General features: G+C 38.6%; 1 protein-coding gene across 2 annotated transcripts in view; it reads right to left on the bottom strand.

The window, feature by feature from the left end:
• CDH8 (cadherin 8) overlaps window positions 1–14,215 on the bottom strand; it is a 162,238-nt gene extending 148,023 nt beyond the window's left edge. For both annotated transcript variants that reach the window (XR_009964736.1, XM_062618270.1), the window contains exon 1: window positions 13,566–14,215. The gene's annotated coding sequence lies outside the window, so the exon portion shown is untranslated. The remainder of the gene's footprint in view (window positions 1–13,565) is intronic.
• Window positions 14,216–19,626: the final 5,411 nt, after the last annotated feature.

The raw sequence follows: 19,626 nt of genomic DNA, 5'->3' as shown, positions 1-19,626 counted from the left end.
GTGAGGAACTTGTCTTGTTAAAAGAAGAGACGAGCTGTTATCAAAGTAAAACTCAATATCTCAAGTAGCATGGACGAATGGCAAGCTAATAGTGCGGTGCTTTGACAATGCATCAAGAATGAGGTGAATATCCACTGCAGAAGTAACTGTGGCTTACAGGCCTCACTGCCAACTGAGATGGGAAGAATACAGTATGGTCTTGCGATGAAATCTGAGGGAAAATGCGAAGGAAGCAAGAGAGGCCTTCAATCTCCTGGCTTTCTCTCAATCCCAGAAAAGAGAAAAGGAGGAGCAAATAGTCTAGTTTTTGATGGGAAGGGTCTGTCAAGTCACCCTGTGAAAACTCTCTGGTTTAGGGAACTAAAGAGAGGCTGCTACTGCTTTCTAGCACATATCAAAAAGATTTTGTGTAGCACATTTGGTGGTAGAAGGTATCAAAACACAGCAGCAGCCAAACTTTCAGTGTAATCAGTTAAGTGTGTTTGCATGGGATCCTTGTGCACATGCTGAGTGGGCTTGTGGGTGCAGATACTTCCGGACACAGAGGACAGATACTTCTGATTTTTTTCGCTGAAGCAAGAATTGAAACACAGGAAAAATAGAACCACTGTAAAATAGAGTAATAGACATCATCTTCAAACAATATCCAGGATTAAATTCAAAACTGGGGGCATAAACTGAAAATCCAACTTGAAAGTCCTTCTCTGCAGCTGAGTTTTCAGTTTTTATATACAAAGAGATTTTTGACCCAGAAATAGAAGCCGACCAGAAACAGAATATTACATTACACCTTTGTGCAAGAAAGCCTTAAAAAGAACCCAAGTGGGCTATTACTGACTTTCTTACTCTTCCAGTACAATTGGTATACTACTTTTTATTCTCAGAACCAAATAATAATAAAGCACTTCTTTTCATAATCAAGAGGCTTTCTGAAAACAATTCTTAATTAATCTACACAGGCTGCCTTCTGAAAGAGACTAAATAAATGAGATATAACAATACGATGCTCACAGAAATATTTTTTGTTTGAAGAAAGAACAGGATATTTGTTTTTCCGACTGCCACTCTGAAGACTTGGCAAGCATTAAGTTCATTTCAGGGCATCCCTCCTCAGTTCCAGCCCCAGACTTCCTGCCTGTTACTCTTCACTTACTCCAATCAAATTTAGGTCCTATCTAATAGCACTAATGCATAATATTCACTGTGATTGGACCATCCTCACAGTAGCTCCCTATTCAGAAACACCTTAAGGTAGTCAAAAGCCCACTGAAAACGTTAGTAATGCACACACCATGTCATTAAACCTAAATCAACGAAATAGCCCAGTGAAGAGTACAGTTACACAAGCTCAATACACACCAAGTACCAAGAGGAAGTTAGGAAGGTGTTAAGCAGCACAGGGTAAAGAAAAAATCTGATGGAGCTTTTGCATGTAATGGTGTACTGCAGGGGAATATGATCAGTGTGTAACAGTAGAGCTGGATAATTTTACCCACATTTCAATCTAGCCTGCTGGAGTCTTGAGACTCATTTGAGAAAGAATCTCATTTGGGATTCACTACTTTAGCAGTGAATTGTGGCATTTATTCTATGTAATATATGGAGTGGTAGCCTTCCCAAATTTTTTTACCAGATTCAGAAATGAGTTTTCTTCTTCATTTGTGGGAGCAGAACACCACCCATGTGGTTGGGAGCTGATGGAAGGCATTATTAAATACTAGGCCCTGCAATTTTCCTGTTGGCTACTGTGAAAATCAAGAAATGCCTGGCAGTTAAATTATAATCTTCTGGATTAGCTGCGTAGGAGAAACTGATATGTCTACTGAATACTGAAGGCTATTGTAACAATATTAAAAAGCCATAAGTAAAGGGAGATCTGGCAATAACAGAACACTAGCAGGTGAGGCACAGAAACACCTTCCCTTCTTAAATTATGTTAGGATCTACAAAATGGTGAGTATGGAATGACAGCAAAATTACACCAGTGATGACAGAAATTCCTTTTACTAAGCAACCAAAGTTGACAAGCACATGGCCCTTAGAGAGTGTATTTTCACCCTGATAAAGATTCTGTTAGTGTTTATAAAAGCATCATGTTTTGCTTTAAGTTTCCATGTGTTCAAATGGCTCTGGGCTGTTTTCTTTAAGAAAACTTCCTTGTCCTTCTAAGTGGTTTCCCCGGATAGTGTATGATATATGCAACTATAGATATAACTCTAATGCACCAAAACTGCTTACAAAACAGCTTTAGTTCTTCATTCATCCCTGAAAAGGGAAAGTGATAGTTAAAATACAAAGAATTTCTTTAACTTAGCAAATAGATGAAAGAAAATGTGACAGTAAGCTAGGTAGCAGATATTTAAATAACTCTCTCATATTAATAAATCTGGTTCTCCATGCACAACCATACAGAAATACAGATAAAGCTGAATCGTTTGTTTTCCATTTGGTGTATGTGCTGATATAGTTTTAGGAAAATATTATTCTATTAACAGAAACGGGCATCTTAGATCACTACTTGTACTCTAGGGCATAGAGTGCGTAAGTTTCATGCAAGTACAACATAGAAAGTGATTACAATGAAGTAGAAGTTTATAACCTAACACTAGTTCATAACTAGCATACCAACAGCAGAAATTTATGTAAGACACACCGCAACCTCTTTTGGAAGTAAAATCTATCTAGGTTACTTGTATGAGTTAACTGTCTGCATAAAATTAGAACCAGGTATGTCAGTGGATAGGTATAGTAGATATACTTAACTATGACAGTTCTTATTTTGAATATAAGTAGTACAAAGCTTTATGATGGCTAGCATCTCCCATGTAACTAATTTCACTATAATTATTCTAGAATTATCTTGTAGCTTTAAAATGTCAACACTGGAATAAGAAGATTTGTTAAAAAGATTAATGAAGTTAATAAAGCCAGTTTAATATGGAAACGTCTAATTGAAAAAGAAGCAGAAGAAGATCATAAAAAGCTTTTAAAAAAAATATTTTTAGATTTCAAACCACAGTATCTGGTCAAACAAACCACTTTATTACAATGCTAGTGCATTAATTTGCACCATGATCTTAGCTTAAAAGATTTTAAAGCCACTCTAGTGTTTCTTCACACAAGTGACATGGAGGTTTGTCTTAAGAATTAGAACAAAGTTTTTTCTTTACTTTATTCTGCATAACCTTATCATTCTCAGTGATGCTATGCAACACCTAAGGCATTTGACCTCGTTATTTCACAAGGGTGGATTTTATCAGTTCCTAAACAACTGTTATTATGGTAAAAGAACCCTTAAAGTACTAGTTTATTTAAATAAGTTACATTAAAGATGCCAGTCAAAAGTTGGTGACCTTTGCCTAAAGCAGGGGTTATTCATAGAACTCTTCGGATATATTTTGTCCATTAAATGACCCCTTCAGCACACATTCAGAAGACTGATAGCAGAGTGCCCTACTCTGAGGAGGTAAACAACACATAAAAGCAATGAGTTCTAGTAAAAGTGTTTTAGATACCTTACGCATAATTTCTACCTTTGACGCTAATTCAAGGTATGCAAATCAGCATTGCAATACAAGCACCCTCAAATAATTGATGAGAGGTGTTCATTAGCTCATCACCTAGAGAGGTCCAACTAGAGCTGTGAGATAGCAGGCAGACAGCCTGTGCATTTTGCATGCTTCCTTTGGAGCCCCGCAATTCCACCTGACCCAGGCTGGCTTTCATGTCCAGATGAATGAATTTAATTTAATTTCTGCCAGAAATAGGGATCCTTATTTCTGAAAAATAGTTTTAACACAGGTTAGGAGAATAAAATAGGAAGGTTAATCAGATGTCCTTGACAAAACTTTGCTTCTCCTTTATCTGAATTTCATTAAGTAACAATGAGTTTCTCCTTATACTATCACAGGTTTCCCACAGCTCACGATCAGGTATTGTATTTCCCCTGTCAATAGCTCTGCAAATTTGGGATCCATTTTGACAGCCTGTGCACAGGTATAGGCATTTGGTATCTTTTAGTATTTCCTTTCTGAACATCCAAGAAAATTCCTTGGGTTTTGTTTTGTTTGTTGGTTTTGTTTTTTTGTGTTTTGTCTTTTTTTGTTTTTTTTTTTCTTAACCTGTGGTCATTTCTATCCCTTTTGTTTTTTTTCTTGTTTGGAGTTTTGTTTTTTGTTTTGTTTTGTTTTTTTGTTTTGGTTTTTGTTTTGTTTGGTTTTGTTTGTTTGGTTTTGTTTTTTTTGTTGTTGGTTTGGTTTGGTTTTTTGGTTTTTTTTTTCTGTTTTTTTGTTTGTTTGGGTTTTTTTGGCTTTCTGTTCTTCCTGTTCCATAACCTCTTTTACTGCTACAGGTATTGCCTATACTCCCACTTATGCTTCCTAGTCCCATTTCTCAAGGATTCAGACAGGGTCCTTTTCCATCAATAGCAGCAATATGATACAAAGCCTTCCCACTGTGGGAAGCACAATTATCTCTCCTTCATTGATCCTCTTTTGGCAGCAGAATAGAGCCTTAAGCTTTCAACAGTAAAAATATACAGCCTTAGCACTCCAGTCTCACTTGTAGGAATAATTCTTACTCATGAGAGAACTGTGGCAAGGATTTTAATTTGCCATTAAAGCAGAACAAAACCAAAGTCCATCAGAACAGAACTATCAAGACAACACAACCAACAAAATAAAACACATCATCCTTGCCCTCATAACTTTGCTACATACTCATCCTGTTTCCAGTACATCTTCATATTGCACATGAAATTCATTTTGAATCACCTTGGATAGGGCAGCATTGTCATGTTTCTGCTGCAAAGGAATGAGTACTTCTTGCCATAAATAACTATTATTCTTCAATGGATTATTCATTTGTGTAAAGATTACAGACTCTCCAAAAATTAAAATTAAAAAGCAATTCTCCACCTTACTGCAAGCTGAAGAGGGCCAGACATGCTGCTATGGCAGTAGTTAAGATCATCCTTACAATGCCCACTGCAAAGCGCCACTTGCATGCCCTGACTAGACTTTACTGCTTCTTTTATGTGCCAGCATAACAATGTGTAGACACTCCCTAACCCAGTTCTGTCAAAATGATCTTGTTAACTTAAACGCTTTTAATAGTAAGGTGTTTTAAAACCAAATCATTTTGACAGAGCTGGGTTACGCCATTGCTCATGTTATTTTCCACCAACAGCAATTTTAACGTAAGAGGTTCTTGCCCCCCCCCTGCCGCCCCCAGAACATGCCAGCTGCATTTTCAATAATTCTTCTCCATTTCCATTCCTTTCTTCACTGCATTTTACTGCCCCTGCAGTTGTGCTATTTGCAAGGCAACACTGCAAGCCAAGATTGCAACAAAACCCCATTTCAAGTCTTTCCTTCCAGTTTATAACCCAGATCATTGTACAACTAAAGAGCCCATAAACTTCAGGACAACAACAGAAAATTTTGAAAACAGCTGTGCCTGCAAAGAGCATATGAAGTTTGACTATGTGCTTTAGAAAGCAATCAGACAAAGAGCTGAATCAACAAAACTGGAGAATAATTTCTGGAAAAGAGGAGCGAACAAGCAATTAAGGACAGCAAAACTACTTAAATAAAACTTATGGACCCCTAGTATATAACCACGGCAATGTGATGCAGCTCTGCTCATTGATGCTGTTAGGTTTTCAGGAGGGAAACCTCTCCCACTGTCTCAGCTGCAGCCTGCCAGCAGCCAGATGTGCTGTTCTGAGAACAGCCTGTGTCAGGAACTCCTGGTGATCCTGACTACGATCAAGCAGCACACACCACTGCATAGTGGAGAAGGGCTAAAAAAAGCAGTGAGCCAGCAACCAGATTCTGGGCCACACATGGTCTGGGCATTGCCCCAAATCATAATTACGTGTTATAGCTGCTCTAAACTTCACCAACTAACAGCGATTATAACGGACTGTTATGTCACCTGGAGTTAACTGTAACATAGGAGAGCATTACCCACACATCCTTTCCTTTGGTCAAGCATCTGAAATTTCAAAGGAAGGAAAATGAGATGGAAAATATTATGCTAACTCTGCTTCAGGAGCAGCATGAGGTACACCTGAAGAATTGCCGTCTGAGATCTGTAGGAGAGGATCCTGCCAATATTTAGTGAAAATCAATTGAAAATCAATTGTCCAAGTTTATTTTGATATGTGGCAATTTGCTCATGGCTGCTTGGAGGATCAAAGGCAGTTACCTAAAGAATTACTTCTTTCAGCAACAATGGTATCAAACAGACAGCATCTCTCTTTTCTTTGGGTCTTAAATGTCCTATCCTATACAAACACACACAGAGCAATTCAGTGTTCAAAGATGCTACTTTACTTTTTTAAGTTTAGTCACGCATCGCTGCTCATTATAGTTGAAGATATCTCAACACTTCTTTAGGTTAAATGAGCTCTTAAGCCAGTATCAAATGATAAGAGACTGTTATAAGCAGTGTTGTCAGTCTTTGCATGAGGGATACACCTGATTGAATTCTTACTCTTACATTAAAGAAACACACATGCAGAAATACATATACAGTACATAAATGCAACAGTTTCTTCAGTATTTAGACCTTTAAATTTATCGGGGGATTTGTTTATCTATTATAAGATAATTATTAGAAAAAGCAGGCTACTTCATTTTTCAAGGTCTGTTTCAGAGGCAGAGCAAAGGAAGGGATAGAAAGGCTTTTCTAAGATAAATTCCTCTTCGTTTCCTTACTCTTTGCTTTAACTAGGAAATACCATGACTGGTGCTCTTTAGTCGAGATGAGGCTGCTGCAGGATATAGGTCATTACACAACTTGACTAAAGCTTTGGGATAAAGAGAAAATGACAGGTACCTCACATTGAAATATATCTTCTTTAACCAAAGTATCAGATTATAACAAATTGTCCATTATTCTGTGATGATACTTATCCTTTTTACAAAGTCTATTTTATGTTAGTGATTACCTAAATCTTTTTTATACTTTTTTTGGCAAATATTTTATTTCAGTAAATCCTTTTTCCTAGAAAAATGAAGAGTATCCTGGCCACACCATGTCAACTTATTGTTTAACTTCTATTGGAATCAACAGACTTTCTGATAGCAGATATTTTTATTACTCTTCTATAGTAAAATTAACATGGGCCAACTTTAAAGCTGCCAAGGCTCTGATGCTCATATAAAAAGCTGTCACTTTCCAGAAATGTTCAACACTTTATAGAAGCAGAATACGTATTAAAACCCCCACCATGTGTGTTGTTAGCACTTCCAAACTATTTTTTCTACTTTATTATTACTTGCATTATCTAGTAATGCTCAGGAATTCCAGTCATGAATCCAACTGTTTGCTACACATGTACAGATACAGGACAAAGAGTCAGTATGTGCTCCACAGTTCACAGCTGAAGGAATAGGACTTGTTTGATTGCATTTCCTCTCCAGTGAAATCAGTATCTACAACATTTTAGGGTTGGATTTGGGGTTGTTTTTGTGGATTGCTTTTGTTTGTTTGTTTGGGGGGTTGTTTTTTTTTGTTTGCTTTTTCACAACAGCTGATACCAAAAGAATAGGCATTAAAACAACAATACAGCTATTAAAATCTACCATAAACCAAAAGGTATTTACAAACTTCTCAACCTCTTATATTTAGGAAAGAAAAAAAGATTTAGTTTGGGGTTTGTGGGAGTCAGATACTCCACTGATGTGTGTCAAAACATCGCTTCACCTCACACCATTGTGCTGTGGAACTCATGATGCAGGCTCAAAAGAGAGAAGGAACAAAGTCAAATTCTCTTTGAATCACGAAGGTGGTCCAGAAATTTAAACATGACAAAACTAGTTGCATCTGCACTGTTTTCATTCTATAGTAAGAAATGGACTGAGTAATTTTTATTCTTTAGAGTCCACTGATTAAAGCGATTTTCTGTTGACTAATACAGAACGACATTACATATATATTTAACAGCTTCAGCTTATGCCAATGTCATCTCCAAAACCAATGCTCATTTTCATGAGGGTGTATAACATAATTTGAAGACGTATCACTTTTAAGGAGAGCAGAAGGGGGAGTGGCGGGGGAAAATGAAGGCAAGTTGTGCAGAACAGGAAGAGAGCTCATAAAAAGGCAAACAGATTGGCCTGTGACTGAGAATTAGGTGTTAACCATGCTCTGACTAGGGCATCCTTTATCATAAGAGTTTCAGCAGCTGGGATGTGCTTATCCTGTACTAGATGAAAAATGTTTAAATATTAATGGAGAATACAAATATCTTGTTTTCAGGACTTCTTTTACAGTCTTTTTGTATATATATACATGTATACACAACAGAGCTTTCATTTTAATTGTTTTTCTTTAGAGAATATTGGTTATTCTCTACATAATTAAACAAAACTTAATAATTAAGGAAAAACTCCAAAGTGATATGTATTCTTTTTAAACTAAGAATATAAAATTACGACTGGTTATCATGATTTAGCAAAATACACATATATAAGAATACAATAGACATACAATATGTAGATTTTCCAGGCATACGCATAAATGTGTGTGTACAGAGAAAATCTTTAAAAAGCAAAACCATGAACATAACTAGACTTTTCTAACCATGTACAGTACTGATGCAGTAAACCTACTCAAATATTTTTTGCTGAACTATATGAAATTAATAGCGAAGGTCTCTAATTTTGCATCACTGAATTGGATGGCAGTTTTCCTATTAACTTAAATTAGTTGTTTGGAAAGAATGAGGGTCCTCAACAACTTATTTCTTTTGCAGTTGTCAGGTTGGAGTTGTTGTTTTGGTGGGTGTTTTCACTAATTTGTTTTAGTCTAACTTTTTGAAATGCACAAACAATAAAGTCAAAGAATAGAATACAGAATTCAATCTAAGAACATTAAGTTCTGATGAACTCTTACTTGAAAAGCAATCATAGCTGTTCCGTTTAATCCATGAGAGGTTCACATCTAAAGTGTTGCTCAGTTGCAAAGCTCAGCTAATTAACTGCACTGCCTCTGAATGCATACAGTCCATTTCCTTAGCATTCAGGGGCTTTAAGAAGTGATTTTTATATATAGATTAAAACCCCATAAAAATATAAAATACATACATGCATATGATTATGATGATCAGCGACTACAAAGGAAATGGGTTTAAATGGTTATCTGAGTTCCTCAAACTAGACTGAGCATCACTTCCCAAGAGTAAGCTACTTTGACCACATGAACACTGAATCATAAAGTTGAAACCGTGAAGTAATGACTGCCAAGACTGACTGCTTTCAACATGTTTTGAATTCCCATATGCAGCTGCAAAAACCTGAGTCAGAGACACTGAAAAACACCTTTCTGATCTTGCCCATGACTTCGGTATTGAAGGGTATATATATATAGGGTACAGAAGACGCTTTCCACGGAGGGTTTCAATTATTCAGATCTAGGACTGGCTGACATAACTAATTTCAAATCCAAGACGAGGCGCTGATCATTCTCAATTTCAAATGATTTTCACTGGACACATCATGATCAACACCATGGAAAATCAATTCTATCAGCATTATCACTGCAACTCACGGACAAAGGCTACTTTTATGACTCAGACAGGTAGAAGTCAGCCTGGAGTCAGATGCTTTCAACTCTACCTGTTAGTAACTGAACTGTTGGTTCTTTTCATCTGGCACTTACCATTTCAAGATACCACCAGTAACCAATGCTTCTGGGGAACAAAATTTATTAAGAGATTTGAAATACCACTGTGTTGACGTTATTTACTTGGTTGACAAAATGAGAAACGTGCTGAACAGGCTCTAGACCAAAGAGGTCTTTCTGATGTGGGGGAAAAAGAAAATATATATACATACATACATACATACACACACACACATTTGAAATTTCAAACTGGACTTTATTTTGTTGCATGTCTATCTACTGCTCAAATAGTTAAGTTCAGAAAGCTATGAAGTGAGCCATCTTTTCTATGGCAACAACACTAAGAAAAATATTGTTTCCATCACCTAATTTATTTCTATTGAGATCTTATAGTGATGCTTAAAATGTGCTCAAAATGCCTAGCGTTTCCCTCCCACTGAAGGAATTTAGTTTGTATTAATTTAAGCTCATAGTTGAAAGACTGTCAAGATACCACTATAGCATATACTTCAAGCGTACAATTGTCAGTACTAATAGTCCATCCAGAAGGTTAGGCTCTAATAATATTGAAATGGAAAACATAAAGAAAAAGGAATACTGCTAAAGGGGTACAGTACCTTATGGTTGTTGGATGTGCTATGAAAATACCTGTTTATGGGTTGTAGCATGAGCAGTTGCTTTCTTTTACAGAGTATGCATAATCATACGCAGCACCAAGACCTGAAAGTATGCCTTCATGTTTCCTTCTTGCTCATAAACTCTAAGGTCAGTATTTTTGTCCCCTTTAAAGTCTCTCGAGTTTTGAAAATGAAATAATCTGTATGTACCAAGGGTCAAGTGGGTGGGTTCCAGGCACCTATGTCCAATAAGTGGCTGAAAAAGTTCCAGCTAAAGTCTGTAGGGCACTTAAGACTTTAAAAATGGAGATTTTAAAAGACAAAATCTGCATCTGAGAGAAGAAATAAAAAGAAAAATCTGGAAGCAATTCCAGGGTAATAGACATAAAATTATATCCATGGCTGATGGTACGTTCTTACTCGTAGCAGTTATATATTCTGAAGAAAGAAATACAGGTGCATATTTTTTCTAAAGAAGATGATGTAGCATACACTAATGGTGATGAAAGTTAGTGTCCAGGGACAAATTAGTTTATTTGGTAAAGGTACAACATTATTGGAAAAATTCTGAAGATTAAAAATGACACAGAAAGTGAATTTAAATCCGATTGTGAGACCACTTTCAACTTTACAACACAGTTTCACAGCAGGACCTGAGGGGAATGAGTGAAGCATACGGAAAAAGCACTAAGCCACATTGTCTAAGGAAGATTCTGTCCCATCTCAAAGATGAAAACTTATTTTAATAAAAGGTGTAAAAGGAGTAGATGTCCAATACAGCAATATTTATTAAAACCAGCTGTGTTTGTTAAGCAGGCACACATACTTCTAATTGATTTTTTAATATTGAAGAAAATGTCCAAAGTTAGTTTCTTGGCTAGCAGCCTGCTAACTTAACAAATTGCTCACCTGCATAACTTACATGAAATATTTCAGTCTCTGAGGACACTCAAAGTTTCAGGTTCTCAACTTAGAAGCAGGCATGGAAATCAAAACTCTTTATAGTCAGGATGCAAGTTTTCCAAAAAGTAGGAAGAGTTAATAAATAACAAGCCTAGGAGGAAGCTAGCAGAAAGCCCTGCCCATTCTGAATGCAGCAAGGTAGAACAATAAGCCTGAATGGATGAAAAACTGAGACCAGAAGACCACAGAATCATCACTTTCCTTCCCAGGGTTTTCTGTCGCCAGCATTGATACAATTAGGCTAGGAGGTGACACTACAGAGAGCTTTTGAGTTTTGATGCTATCACATTTTATGGGCGTGAAATTTGATAATTTCACAGGTATGCAAAAGAATTCCTCTAGATGCGATATCATTTTATGACAGGTAACATGTACACTAGGGTAATTCTTCAGTCTTCTGAATGTATTTATTATTTACTAATATTTACTTAGAAGCCTATTGTGAAATCTCTCCTTGTCCGTAACAGTCTGGTATTGAACACAGAGGAGGAATATCATTCATACAAAAGTACTGCATATCTCTCTTTATCCTCATTGCACAGAAACTCTTGGAAGAATTTCCAGAAGAGGATGAGTGAAGTTAAGAGGATTCTTTATCTCTAGCTTTGGTAGTTATCAGCTCCATTCATTAATTGAAACTGAAGTGAGCAGCTGTTAGCTTCCCTTCTATTTAGCAGTAACGTGATAGATTTGAAACAATAAACAGCTAATGTTATTTGATTTCTTACAACCAGCACCCTCAAAAAAACACCTGCCTGTGATGCACAGAGACAAGTAGTGAGCCGTTTATGTGATCAAGTAGGCTGTTTAGAGCTGCCCGCCTGTATGAAAGTTGTACGAGCATTTATTCTTACTTTCAGAAGAAGGAAAGATAGATTCATTTGCATGAAACAGAGTGTGTTTGTGCCTGTCTGAAAGAGAGGAAGAGGGAGGAAGAAGCAAGGGTATAGAGTTTGATACCTGTTGGCAACATAAGCAGGTTTGTGTAACACCGTTACGCGCCAGGTTGGATTGACTCCACTCTATTTAGTCTGGTACTAAACGCAAACTGTTGGAAATGAGACAGATTAAAGACATGACTGAACAGCAATGAACCCCAAAGGAATTTCTGCCTATGTTAAGTAGTGTCACCTTCATGGTGGTAGGCAGGGTCTGAATCAGGATTTGAATTAATCTCTTCTATAATATCCACATAGAAACTGCCACAGGCTTTCTGTGCCGAAGCTTTGCACTGCCTCCCAGGCTCCACAGCCAAGCACCATGCACAGGTCTGATACTGTCTAGCAGGGATGCTGTCTGACAGCTCAGGGCTCCCGATTGGGATGCTGCTACCCAGCAGATACTGTAGACAAGCAGAATGTAAGGATGCATTACTCCTCTGCCTTCCTCAAACAGAAGATGAAGCGTTTAGTGGAACAGCCAGCTTTAGGGGTCGACACTCCTGCATGTCTTCCCTGGGAGCCTTGGCAGAGACGCCCCTAATGAGTGACTGGAGCTAAGGGGCTTTCTGCCTCTCTGAAGTTTCAGCTGGGTGCATTATCTGTTTAGTCAACCAAAGAAAGGGAAGGGAAACAACTTGTGAGACAGAGATGACTCCTGTCTAGTTACGGCTAAAGATTCATTCCTATCTCAGCTTTTAAGAGGAAAAGCAGTATTTCTGGGATGCTTTCCTCTATGAAAGTAGGAAAGGAAGCTATCACACCATTCGTATTTATTCATTTACCTCTGGGGTGTAAGGCTTTAGGGGGAGGGAAAGTGGTGATAAATGAGGGGCATTTTCCCCCCTCATGGTTCTTCCAGCCTCCTCCTCCTTCATTTACATATCTGGCTGGTGGGTGATTTTTATTCTCAGCACGAAAACTGCAATCTATTTCAATGCATGAATGCAGCCCTGCATCTATTCAACACAGTGAAACAGCCCTGAGACTTATTGTACTAAATAAGAAAACAAAGAGAAAAATGGGTTCTCCAGCCTTGGAAGCAATCCTCTGTGGTCCAAAGTCCCTCTGATCCTTTAAGAAGAGGTTAGAGGGAGAAGGAAAAAAAAATACAAACATGACACCCCAAAAAACAAAACAGGAGAAACAGCCACACCACCACCACTCCTCCTTCCCAAGGGAATAAATAAATAAGAAAACCTAACTAGCATCCCATGACATTTCCATTATCAGGAATTTCAAACGTCTGACTTAATAAGCCACTACAGTTCAGCTTAATGTCATACCTATTAACAAGAAAGGCACTCGCACAGTGCACCTTGCGAGAACACAGACACTAAGTCAAAAAGAAATCTACAGAGAGACAGCCCTCTGCCAGCGAGACATAAATAATACCCATAAAACGAATACTCACTCTCTTAAAGACAGAGGGAACCGCTCGCTGACAGCCACTTCACGCATGGATTGGAAGGGCGAGGTAAAAACACATTAGCCAGTCCCTGTGAACACGCAGGATTCTCCAGGTTTTCTTTGCAAGCTCTCCGAGGCTGCTGACGCTGGAGGAGATGCTGCTCACGGAGCTTCTCCGCTTTCTGTGCCTGCACGCTGAAGTGCAGTTGTTAATTTCTCCCCTTGCACACGCCAGCGGCAGCAGCACGACTCCAGGAGAGCGGGGATATTCCAAATAGATCCACTAATTCCGGGGTCTGAGCGCTCCGGCGCGCCTGCCTGCCAAATGTAACTGTGAAGCGATGTGGAAAAGTGAGCGGGGAGCCTCCCCTGACAGCTCTTATTGGGCTGATCTCGGAGGCAGGTCTAGCGCTCGCAAATTCATGCAAGCAGTTTTGGGTGGCGGTTCTTCCCCCCTCCCTCTCCTCCCTCTCCTCCTCGCCCCAACACCCCGCCTTCCCCCCGCCGAGCACACAACTTTTCCGCAGGCCGCGGCGCCGCTCCGCGCCGGGGCGTCCCCTCAGGACGGGAGTGAAAGGAGCGCGGAGGGGATGCGATGCGTGCGCGGGGGCCACCGGGGAGGTGCCGCCGGGGCCGGGAAGTGCCCAGAGCAGTTGGGGGCCTGAGGGAGGGAGAAAGGAGGAGCCCCCCCACCACCACTCCCCGCCTTCTGAGGCGATGCCCGCCACGAAGGGGAGGCCGAGGCCGCAGGGAGACGGGCACCGCGGGTCGGGATCAGGGGACGCAGCTCCGGGAGGAGGCAGGATCCTGGGGAGGGCTGCTAAGGGCCAGGAGGCGGCTGCTCGTGTCCGCGACAGCCGCTGCGGGAGCACCGGGCGGGCGCTCCGCGGACATCCCTTAGAAACCTTTTTCCAAACCAACCCCACAGAACCGCAGGCATCTAAATTTTCGCCCGTACTGGCTTAAAGCCACGGGTGGCAATGAGATTTTAACCAGGAGCCTGAACCAGCCTAAACGCAGAGCAGAGCCAAGACCTCCACGCATCAAGAGATGGCTGAAGGGCACCCGCGGTACTGTAAGTTGTTGACCAGCGCCCCGTTTCCAGATATTTTTTTTGTGACTGACATCCTGCACAAACCCAGCTTGGAAAGTACTGGGAAGGGGCTAAGGGATCCGGAGCGTTGAATATCCTCCACTGCCTTGGACTTTAAAGAGCCGAGGAGTGCTCATCCCTTGCGCAGTCATGGCACAGGCAGGGCTGACAGCAGTGCCCGCAGCCGAAACCATGCTAGAGGTCAAACCACCCCTTGGCCCGTCTTTCTTAGCAGCTGGGTTTGTAAGTTCTTTTGTTTGTGCTGCACGTATTATCTATTAGCATATTAAATGTATTATATTTAATGATACATACATTTAGCTCTAAATGTTGCTGCCACCTATATTATTTCCCCCAAGTTTAATGTTTACCAACAGAGAAGGGGTTCGTATTGTGCCAGGAGCGCAAGGTATAGACATGGGCAGGTGCAGACTGACTGTTAAAATGGAGGGCTGATTCAGCACTGAACTAGTACAGCTGGAAGGTTAAGTGCACTCAGACCCATCCTCGTTCTCCTGCTTCCCTTGACCAGTATTACACTATGTTTAAGATGAGCAGTCAGTGTGGCTCTATATTATTAAATCCGGTTTGTTTCTTAACTTTATTTTTAAATGACTGGCCATCTGAAACTCATTTATATAATCTGAAAATCTTTTAACCTTAGGCAAAAAAATACGATGACTAGATTGCTGAAGATCTGTCTAGGATTACAGAAAGTGGAGCCTAATATTCTTCCATGTAGTAGCAATACTATCGAATTTAGTTTTGTGATTGTTATTTTGCAGCTATTATCTGTATGTGCATGCACGTAAGACCGTGAATGAGACACCTGCATTTTGAGCTTTTATATGCTTCTCTTAAACTAAATGCAATTTCTTGCACAAACAGTTATTCCGAAAAGTCTCAAACTCATCAGGATGTATCAAAATACACCCAGAATTCAACATATGGCAGTGAAGAAATACCTATTTCTTTTGCTTCTGACAGCCCAACGTTTACTTTCCAAGCTGTGAGCATGGCATGATTCCTTGGAGAAGGATGGATATAAAGTACACAATACTTACCTGAAGCAGGCAGAGAGCCTTGAGGGAAATACAAAACACTTTGCAGTGCAATAGATAACATCAGAAATGTGGCTTCCCTTCACCTGGGGTTCCATTCGGGCAAAGGGTATTTTTCTCCCCCATCCTTCCATCAGCTGAACAACACACTGAGAACATAGATGCTGTCAGAAGGAAACATGAGGATGTTCATCCTGACTTTACTCCTGGTAATTAATGACAGTTTTCGAATATTTCTTTAAGGTTCCAGAAAGAGTAGTTCAAGTCTTCTTTTCATTTCTATTAAAAATATTTAATAGAAACAACCAAGAACAAAATTTCTCACTAATAAGAATGGGTTAGATCCCTTGTGTTTATGCTTAAAATGGTCAGTGCAGTTGTGTGCAGGAAGAGAGCTAACAATGGAAGTTGTACCTTCTAGTACAGCTTAGAAGTTTAGGTTTTGTTTTGATTACAACCTTTGACTTTCTAAGTGACCTTTCTTGCAGTTGGAAATTACTGGGGCAAATGCTAGGCTGTTTCATCCTTAAGTTATTGTAGGAAAGGGTGGCAGGTGTCTTGTTAAAGTGGATTATATCATCCATGGATTCCCCTGCTGGAAAACCTTTCAGATGATGGTGTAAATCTTGGCAGGAAGAAGTGTATGGATATTTAATTTTAAATTAATCTTGGAATAGCAAAGGAACATTTACAACTTCCTGCATCCTATCCAAATTAAATGATTTAGTGTTATCATTGTGATACATATATATGCTCACACACGTGGCCCTGATCAGTATATGCTGGCCAAAAAATTATTTCCTTTTAATACATAGTATGAGAAAGATACTTCCTCTACTCTCCTAAATGGTAATTTCTTTTTTTTTAAGCAGAAAGCAGCTCTGACTCCAGTTGAAATGGGTTACAGATTTTTAGTAACGTAACTGTAAAGAAGAAAAAAAAAAATCATCTGCAAAATGTGGGTGACAGAATACATCCTGGATCAGATTAGAATTAAATTTTTAATAATTAAATCCTCGTATCAGGAAAAAAAAAAAGGTTTCACAAAATGCCTTGGTTTGTGGTGCGTGAGGGTTGTTTTTTGTCTGTGTGTTTTTCGGGGGGGTTTCCTTGGGGTTTGTTTTGGGGTTTTTTCTTCATCTTTTTGTTGTAGGGACTTTTAGTTTCTGATTTGGCTTTGTTGGGGTTTCTTTTGTTTTGTAGGGTTTTGTTTGCTGTTTTTTTGGGTGTTGACTGATTATGAGTGATAAAGGTGGAAAAACTGACCTCTGCTTGGAAGAGAACTTGAGGTAATTTTTTCCATATTACGTTGCTTTTATGAGTGAGAAGAATTAAAACCCCAATGTGACTTCTCATTCATATATACAGGAAATACCTGTCTATCATCTACAAATGTGGCATAATAGAATTCAAACATCTTTTCACCCTTTTATATTTTTGTGAAAACAGTTGTTGATTATCATGTAATTTCTTTCTTCCTCAGCATCACAAAGCAGTGCAGTAAACTATTTTCTAAAGACAGAATTTAGACCTTACTGCTCAAAAATATTCAATATAGGTGACTTGAAATGAGTTCTTTTGGGGCAACTCAATCACAACACTGCTTCACATGGGCGCCTGGTAATGTAAATGTTCATCATAATCTCATTTTAATAACAATGCACAGGTCGAGAATTTGAAAGGGGTGGGGAGGAGAGTGAAAGGATGCAAACCTGGAAAGGAAACCACTGTGTTAATTCCTCAAATTCAAGTTTTATTCCATCAGATCTCTTAGTGATGAGATATTTCCCTGAAAGTATCAGTATCAGTTTTTAATAAACAATACCGAGCCTGATCCAAAATTACCTGAGGTTAATGAGCCCAATCTGAATTACTTGATCAAGATAAGTGACTTTACTGCAAACTACTTCTGCTTACAGAGACTGCCACTAGCATGCCACTTCAAAATAATATAAAATAACTCATCCAAAAGTTACTAGCTTTAAAAAAATTCAATGCTGTTTTCTCAGGCAATATCCAAATGATCTCCCTAGTCTGTACTTTTTTTCTGAAGTTGTGTGAGGAATTATTCCAGAATTCAATTTAATTTGAAAGGCTAGAATTCACATTCCATAAAGAAAGAAACAAAAGACTTAAGATAAGTCCTGAACATTTCTGAATAAAAATGTGCTTCTATCAATCAGTTCACTATGCCAGTGGGGAGACATAATTACCTTTAGAACATAGGCTCTTATCACCATCTTGCAACCTTTAAAACCTGCTTGTGTACAGTTATCACAAGTTGGTTATCATGAAAAGTAATGATCCCCTGTGTTTGGGAAGTCAGTGAAGACATCTGTAACTTGAAACAATTCCATTATATAGTGCTTACAACTGATACTACATATTGAAACAGAGGAAGTGATACGAATGTGCCATAAGATAAAGGCATCTGTTACGGGGTACGTTGTTGTCTTTTTTTTTCCTTGGTTTTTTTTTTTTTTTGTGTATGTGTATGTGGGGTTTTGGGTTTTGTTTTGTTTTGTTTTTTGGTTGGTTGGCTGGGGTTTCTTCAGTTGTTTTTTTGGTTGGTTGGTTGGTTGGTTTTTTGCTACATATTCAAAATCAGTTAAAATTCAGTCTCCAACACTGGAACAGAAAGCTTGGAAACTCCACTGAAGAATGAACAGGCCATAAAGCAATGGCATCCATAAGTGACAAAAAAGATTCTCAGTCATCTAAAAATACTTGCTTTCCAGTCTGGCCTTCTATGAGAGACATCTGATCAAAGTCCTTCCCCTTGTTATTGGGTACATGAGAAGAAATAAGTGCATTGATTTTGACTACGTTACTTATACTTTGAACACATTCTTATAATCATGCAAATTCGCTTTCCAGCCCATGCACTGTCGAACAGAAACAAAGGTTTAACTGAACAGCAGCACTGGGCTTTTAGGCCCTTAGCAAATCCTTTCCCTGTCCCAGAATTACTCTATTTAGTAAAATAAAGCATAACTAGTTTTAAGCCCACTTTCCTCTCCAGAGATTTTAAAATATAAAATCCCCAACTGCTAATTTGTGTATTATATGCACCAATGCCATTACCGAATGCGTAAAAATAATGACATATTATCAGATTTTATTATTCCTTGGGTACTGTTTGCAGTTTTGATCAGTTGCTGTTAGGTTGACTGTTAGAAAAAAAACCCCAAATATTTCTTTTGTACATCAAACACTAAGATATAGACAAAAGAACATTATATCGAGCAAGGCAATCAACCTTTATTTTGTATATTAATGTTCTGAGTACAATTTGGAAAGTTAATTTTTTGCCTCCAGTTTTCAGTATGCCTTGTGAATATAGGTAACTAGATCCGTTTCAGTAGCTGTGCAAATACTGTTTGCTCTACCTCAAGTGCCCTCTAGTGTGCAGTAATTAAGCAGGTTAAAATATTTTTTTTGTTTTTCCTAGCAGCCACACTTCTAAATCCCAAAGTAATGTGTAACATTGCTTTTCTGAGAGGAAAGAGAAATTCAACGTTCACTGCATTAATTGTGTGGATAAAAATAATCTTCTCAATGTAAAATCAAATCACCCCCTTTGTTGTCAAGTTTTTATTCTCAGAAATATTAGTTGAATAAAGCCCAGTAATTTTTCCGAACATTCTGCAAATGTTGTTGAGATACAGTCTGTAATGTTATCAGAATCAAAACAACAGTTTTCTCTATCTGCAAGAGGAAATTAACATATTCATCAGCAAAACATGACCCTAGACCAAGATCTAACAACAAAACCTCTTACTACGCTTCCAGAGTTTTGTTTAGGCTGTTTTGTTTTTTTTTTTTTTAATTGTTTTTCAAAGTGCTGGACAGCACTGATAATTCTAGCCCTGAAAGTTATTTTTAGCTATTCAAGGCAAATATAAACACCC

Source organism: Pezoporus occidentalis, unplaced genomic scaffold (assembly GCF_034315485.1).
Source record: "Pezoporus occidentalis ecotype Australia unplaced genomic scaffold, CSIRO_AGI_Poc_V1 ctg20, whole genome shotgun sequence".
Taxonomy (NCBI): Eukaryota; Metazoa; Chordata; class Aves; order Psittaciformes; family Psittacidae; genus Pezoporus; species Pezoporus occidentalis.
The sequence above is the reverse complement of the archived record's forward strand: the minus strand, read 5'-3'. Positions and strand labels throughout refer to the sequence as shown.